We start from the raw sequence: 7,596 nt of genomic DNA on the forward strand, positions 1-7,596 counted from the left end.
CTTCTATAAACATTTTGCTCAATATCATTGTATTTTGTGCTTTGTAAATTAGCTGTATTGAGTTACCAAGTAATAAAGTGTTTGACTCCATATTTTGATATGACTGTTGATGGATTTTTAAACCTAACCCCTTCTTTTCTCATTCTGCCCCACATTTGGCCAAGCTGATCAGAAAGCCTGGTTGCTCCCTCCTTTGGTGCCAGTAGGAAGTTCAAACCACATATGGGAGCCCCCACCCTGCCCACCCCCTAACTACCATAGAAACCCAAAGCCAGTCTTCTTTCTCTACTTCTCAAGCTATTTTTCAGTTCAGCTTAGGAGGCCTGCCCCGCTTTCCCCAGAAGGCCTTAATATACAACTAGAAAAATGTTTTCATGCCTTATTGGGATGTGTGGCTTCATCAGTTTCAATATGCAAATCAAATTTTGGGTAAGAGTCTATACTGCTTCTTCAGGGTGTCTACAAATTATCACAGTTGTATTACATTAAGCTGTCTCAAAGACTTAAAAAGAAGGGCAATCTAATTAGTGATAGACTTTAAGAAAATTTTAGACTCTGTTAAAAAAAAAAACCATCAAACCTTCAACAACTGCTTAAAAGATGACAATTTCAGTTAAAAAGCTGGATTTTTTTTTCTTTTTTTAACAGGTATTTATCTTATTGACTCTATGATTAAATTAATTGGTAGTTTTTATATAATAAAGGCATTGGCTATATATGAGGCAGGAGAAAAAGTTATAATTTATTTATTGAGAAATTCAAAACTAGTTTTAGCCTTGAATGATTCAGTGATTCCATGATTTATTTTTACTTTAATGTTTAGCACACCCGTATGGTTAGATTTATCATGTATCAATAAGTGATACGAACTAAGTATTTTAAAAGTATCTACCTCGCACATGGCATTTTGACAGCATATAAAAGGCTAGAACACAGACGTGGTCCTATACTCTAGGAACTTATAACTTGGTTGAGTAGACAAAACTTGAGAAATAACAAAAGCACATTATAATAACTATTATAACTATAATATAATAACTATATTATAACTATAATAATATAACTATATTATAACTATAATAAAACTATAATATAATAACAATATTATTATAACTATAATACTATAATAACTATATTATAACTATAATAACAACTATATTATAGCTATAATATAACTATATTATAGCTATAATAATATAATAACTATATTATTATAATGTGACTTTTGTTATAGAAGAGACCAAGTGTTTTAAGAATGAGGGGAGAAAGGGTCATCATGAACTAGAAAACCTGGGAAGGATTCACCGAAGAGGTAAAATTGAATTAGCACTTTACAGGTATGTAGATTGTAAAATTTTCAAGTGTAAGATTGATGCTTTTTTAGCCTTTCATGTTTTAATTACCTAACTAGTTGCTAGTCTTTAGTAGGATTACATTAAACAATTATTGAATTAATAGAATTTAACTGAATTGGTAAAGGAGACAGAGCTTTCTAGATAAGGGGACTAATATGATCAAAAGAAAAATGCAATCACATGTTTACTATTAATATGTGTAGAGGAAATTAAAGAATAGACCTAACTGGAATGAAGAATAATATCAGGAAATTGAGTTTAATAGATATGATAGGACTGATTTATAGAGGATCTTGAAGTGTTTTGACTTGGTTTCTGAGGCCAATACGGAACTTATATTTTAATGTCAGAGTTTCAAGAGAAAAGAAATGACTAGGAAAATTAAACTGACAATACAGCCAGAGTTAGGAGAAATTAGAGTTGGATAAACCAATTAGGAGTCAATTGCAGTGGTCCAAGTGTGTAGTGATACATTCCAGGTGATAACAACTGATTGTCTTGTGGTTTCATACTGCTGACACCTAAAATTGGAAAAATATATCTTGTTTAAAAGAAATACATTTGATTGAACATCATCTGAGTGTAAGGTAAAAGGAGAAAGGAACCAGAGTTGTTTGTGTTTGAATATCATAGTTCATCCAACTAGTGGAGGCATATGCAGTGTTTCGAATACAAATCACAAAAATAACTTTGTGTAATCAAATAGCCTTATAAAGATAACTTTTAAAAGAGAATTATTACCCTAGAGATAAATCAAATCTTCTATTACCTTTAAAATAGGAATTTGTTCCCACTTCTATTCAATGAGATTTCAGAAATAAGGGGTCTAGTCCCAGAGCTCTCTGTTAAATTTAGAAGAAAAATAGACACTGCATATCTAATTTTGTTTAGGTCCAAAAAATCTATTTTAATATGGTTAGATGAATTTTTTCTCTATGATTAGAAAAGATATTCTAAGAATATAAGAGTAATACTCCAAAATCAGTTAAGACTTGATTTATTGTCACAAGAGGTATATGTATGAGCAGACAGTGGTTCCTGGAGTATAACTGCTTCTCAGTGGACAGGGCTAGGATCTGTCAGTAGACAAAGCTAGGAAATACATGTATGTGTACTATATCTACATACATGTTTGTTGGTGTATCTAACTACTGAAAACAAAACACGAGTTTAGACTGATAACTCCAGCAACAAGAGGTTCATCTAGTATTCCCCTTTTGTTTATTTGTAACTGCTTTCTCTGACAGTGAGAAACCTGGCTGTCATTAACTACAATTTATTTGCTTTCTTTTTCAGTTCTAGTATACATGTAAAGTTATTTCTAAATTGGTAACCCAAACGCTGTGATAAAGAAATTTATTAACTAGGGTATGTTAGTTTTCTGTGACTGCTGTAGCAAATTACTATAGCCTTTTTGGGTTGAAACAATAGGAATTCATTCTCTCATAGTTCCAGAGGCCAGGCATCCAAAATTGGTGTTACAGGTCAAAAATCAAGGTGTGAGCAGGGTCATACTTTCGACGCTCTAGGGAAGGATCCATTCCTTTCTTCTTTAAGCTTTTGGTGCCTGCTGGCATTTCTTGGCTTGTAGCTACATCACTCCAATTTTCAAAGCCAGTCACTATTCTACAGAGAAATAGAACCAATAGCATCTACCTATAGTATCTATCTATCTGTCTGTCTGTCTGTCTGTCTATCTATCTATCTATCTATCTATCTATCTATCTATCTATCTATCTATCTATCTAATCTATCCATCCATTCATCTAGATTTGTTTTAAGGAATTGGTTGTTAAGATTATAGAGGTGGCAAGTCTGAAATCTGTAGGACAAGCTGGCAGGCTAGAAATTCAAGTAAGAGTTGATGTTTCAGTTGAGTTCAATATCAACAGAGCAGACTAGGGAGGCCGGGAACTCAGGCAGGGTTTCTATGTTGTAGTCTCAAGGTCAAATTCACTCTTTAGGAAACTTCAGTCTTTGCTCCTAAGGCCTTCAACTAATTGAATGCAGCCTACCCACATTATGGAGAGTTCTGCTTTACCCAAAGTCTACTGACTTAATCATATCTAAAAAATACTTTGCATCAACATCTAGAATGGTGTTTCACCAAACAACTGGGTACCATAGCCTATCCAAATTGACATAAAATTAACCACCACAGCCAGCATCTTCAAATTTCTCTTTGACCCGCCTTACATGGCCTTCCCTCAGTGTGTGAAATCTCTCCCACTGCCTCCCTTTTATAAGCATACATGCGATTGCATTTAGGGTCCATCTGGATGGATAATTCAGATAATCTCCCCATTTCAAGATCTTTGCCTTAATCACATCCACAAAATTTTTGGTCTCCACAGCCCTTATCATAACCAAACATCCTACTGGTAATAACTCTTTCATCCAATTGCCAATCAGAAAATCTTTGAATCTGCCTACAACCTGGAAGCAACCCCAGCCTCTGCTTCCAGTTGTCTCGCCTTTCTGGACCAAAGCAATGTTCATCTTACATGTATTGATTGATGCTTTATGTCTCCCTAAAGTGTATAAAACCAAGTTGTGGCCTGACCACCTTGGGCACATGTTCTGAGAATCTCCTGAGGGCTATGTTACGGGCCATTGATCACTCATATTTAGCTCAGAATAAATCTCTTCAAATATTTTACAGTTTGATTCTTTTTGTTGACACTTTCTGATGTGCAAGTCTATGGGTTTTGACAAATAGAATCATGTATCTACCATCATAGCACCATATACAACAGTTCCATCATACCCCAAATTCCCTAGCATTGACTTTTGTAGTCAATCCCTTCCCCTACTTCCAAAGCCTGGAAACCAAAGATTTGTCTTCTATTCCTGTAGCTTTGTCTTTTCCAGAATGTTATATAAATAGAAACATGCAATATTTTTTATATTAAATGCCAATTATTCATAACCCATATATAGAAATACAGTTGATTTTTATATACCAACTGTGATCATGCTGAACTCAGGAGGTCTAGTAGCTTTTTTTGTAGAATCTTTGGGATTTTCTATATAAGCAATTATGTTGCTTACAAACAGAGACTGTTTCATTCCTTCATTTCCAATATGCCTTCATGAATATATTCAAAATATGCTACAAGGCTATAGTAATAAAAACAACATGGTATTTGTATAAAAACAAACACATAGACCAAAGAAACAGTAAAGAACCCAGAAATAAATCCACATATTTACACCCAACTGATTTGTGACAAAGGTGTCAAGAACATACATTGGGGAAAGGACACCCTCTTCAACAAATGATGCTGGGAAAATTGGATATCTAAATGCAAAAGAACGAAACTGAGCCCCTACTTGTCACCATTTGCAAAAACAACTCAATATGGATTAAAGACTTAATGTAACACCTAAAACTGTAAAACTACTAAAAGAAAACAGGAGAAACACTTCAGAAAGTTGGTTTAGACAAAGATTTTGTAGCTATAACCTCAAAAGCACAGGCACCCAAAATGAAAATAGACAAATGAGACTACATTAAGCTGAAAAAGCATCTGCATGGTAAAGGAAACAATAAACAGAGTGAAGAGGCAACCTGTTGAATGAGAGAAAATATTTGCAAACTATTTATCTGACAAGGGACTAATATCCAGGATATACAAGGAACTCAACAGGAAAAAAATCCCATTAAAAATTGAGCTAAGGAATACTATGCAGCCATAAAAAATGATGAGTTTATGTCCTTTGTAGGGACATGGATGAAGCTGGAAACCATCATTCTCAGCAAACTATCACAAGGACAAAAAAACCAAACACCACATGTTCTCACTCATAGGTGGGAAATGAACAATGAGAACACATGGACACAGGAAGGGGAACATCACACACCGGGGACTGTTGTGGAGTGGGGGGAGGGGGGAGAGATAGCATTAGGAGATATACCTAATGCTAAATGACGAGTTAATGGGTGCAGCACACCAACATGGCACATGTATACGTATGTAACAAACCTGCACATTGTGCACATGTACCCTAAAACTTAAAGTATAATAATAATAAAATTTTAAAAAAATGGGGAAGAAAAAAATTGAGCTAAGGACACACACAAATAGACACTTCTCAGAAGAAGACATACAAAAGTCCAACAGATATATGAAAAAAGTATTCAACATAAATTATCATCAGAGAAATGCAAATCAAAACCACAATGATGTATCATCTTACTCCAGTTAGAATGGCTATTATTAAAAAGACAGAAAATTACAGTGAGGTTGTGGAGAAAAGTTAACTCTTATACACCGTTGGTGAGAATGTAAATTAGTACAGTCACTCTGGAAAACAGTATGGAAGTTCCTCGAAAAACTGAAAATAGAGCTACCGTATGATCCAGCAATCCCACTATTGGGTATTTATCCAAAGAAAAAGAAATTTGTGTATCAAAATTTGCATATCCACCTGCACTAAAATGTTTATCACAGCACTATTTACAATGGTAAATATATGGAATCAAGCTAAGTGTCCATAAGTGGATAAATAAAATGTGGTATATAGACATAATGGAATACTAATTGGCTATAAAAAAGAATGAAATCTTGTCATTTGCAGTAACATGGGTGGAACTAGGAGGTTATGCTAAATGAAATAAGCCAGGCCTGGAAAGGCAGATACTGCATGTTCTCACTCATATGAGAAAAATTGATCTCATGGAGATGGAGAATAGAATGGTAGATATCAGAGGCTGGGAAGACTGTGTAGGTAGGAGGTGGGGATAAAGGGAGGTTAGGAGGCGAGGATAAAGGGAGGTTTATTTAGTGGATACAAACATATAGTTAGATAGAAGAAATAAGCCCCGATTATCAATAGCAGAGTAGGGTGACTATAGTTAGCAACAAGGTGTTATATATTTCAAAGAAGCTAGAAGTGAGGACCTGAAATGTGTTCCTAACACACAGAAATGGTAAGAACTCAAGATGATACCATAAATACATGGACTTGATCATCACACATTGTATGCATGTAACAAGATATCACATGTACCCCATAAATATGTACAAATATTATATGTCAATAAAAGTATTTTAAAAAGTTTGACTAGATATAAATTTTTCAGCCAGTTTTAATTAATTTTAATTGACAAAAGTTATATATATTTACGGTGTAAAACATGATATTTGAAATATGTATATATTGTGGAACCACTAACACAAGCTATTTAGCATATGCATTATCTCACACACTTATCTTTTTTGTGGTTAGAATGCTTAAAATCTACTCTTCACAGTTTTCAAATACAAAATACATTGTTATTAACTATAGTCATCATGTTATACACTAGATCTCTTGAACTTATTTCTCCTGTCTAACTAAAATTTTGTATTTTTTTTACCAATATCTCCCCAACTCCCACGCCTCCAATCTACTGTCTGCTTCTATGAGTTAAACTTTTTCAGATTCCACGTATAAGTGAGATCATGCGGTATTTGTCTTTCTGTGCCTGAGTTATTTCACTTAACAGAATATCCTCGAGAGGGTGGAGACAAGATGGCCGAACAGGAACAGCTCCAGTCTACAGCTCCCAGCATGAGCAATGCAGAAGATGAACGATTTCTGCATTTCCAACTGAGGTACTGGGTACATCTCACTGGGGATTGTCGGACAGTGGGTGCAGGACAGTGGGTGCAGTGCACCAAGCCTGAGCCAAAGTAGGGCGAGGCATCGCCTCACCCGGGAAGCACAAGGGATTGGGGAATTCCCTTTGCTAGCCAAGGAAAGGGGTGACGGATGGCACCTGGAAAATCGGGTCACTCCCACCCTAATACTGCACTTTTCTGATGGTCTTAGAAAACGGCACACCAGGAGATTATATCCCGCACCTGGCTCGGAGGGTTGACGCCCACGAAGCCGCACTCATTGCTAGCGCAGTAGTCTGAGATCAAACTGTAAGGCAGCAGCGAGGCTGGGGGAGGGGCGCCCGCCATTACTGAGGCTTGAGCAGGTAAACAAAGCGGCCGGGAAGCTCGAACTGGGGGGAGCCCACCGCAGCTCAAGGAGGCCTGCCTGCCTCTGTAGAATCCACCTCTGGGGGCAGGGCATAGCCAAACAAAAGGCAGCAGAAACCTCTGCAGAGTTAAATGTCCCTGTCTGACAGCTTTGAAGAGAGTAGTGGTTCTCCCAGCACGCAGCTGGAGATCTGAGAATGGACAGACTGCCTCCTCAAGTGGGTCCCTGACCCCCGAGTAGCCTAACTGGGAGGCACCACCCAGTA

This window comes from Hylobates moloch, unplaced genomic scaffold, assembly GCF_009828535.3.
Source record: "Hylobates moloch isolate HMO894 unplaced genomic scaffold, HMol_V3 SCAFFOLD_16, whole genome shotgun sequence".
NCBI lineage: Eukaryota > Metazoa > Chordata > Mammalia > Primates > Hylobatidae > Hylobates > Hylobates moloch.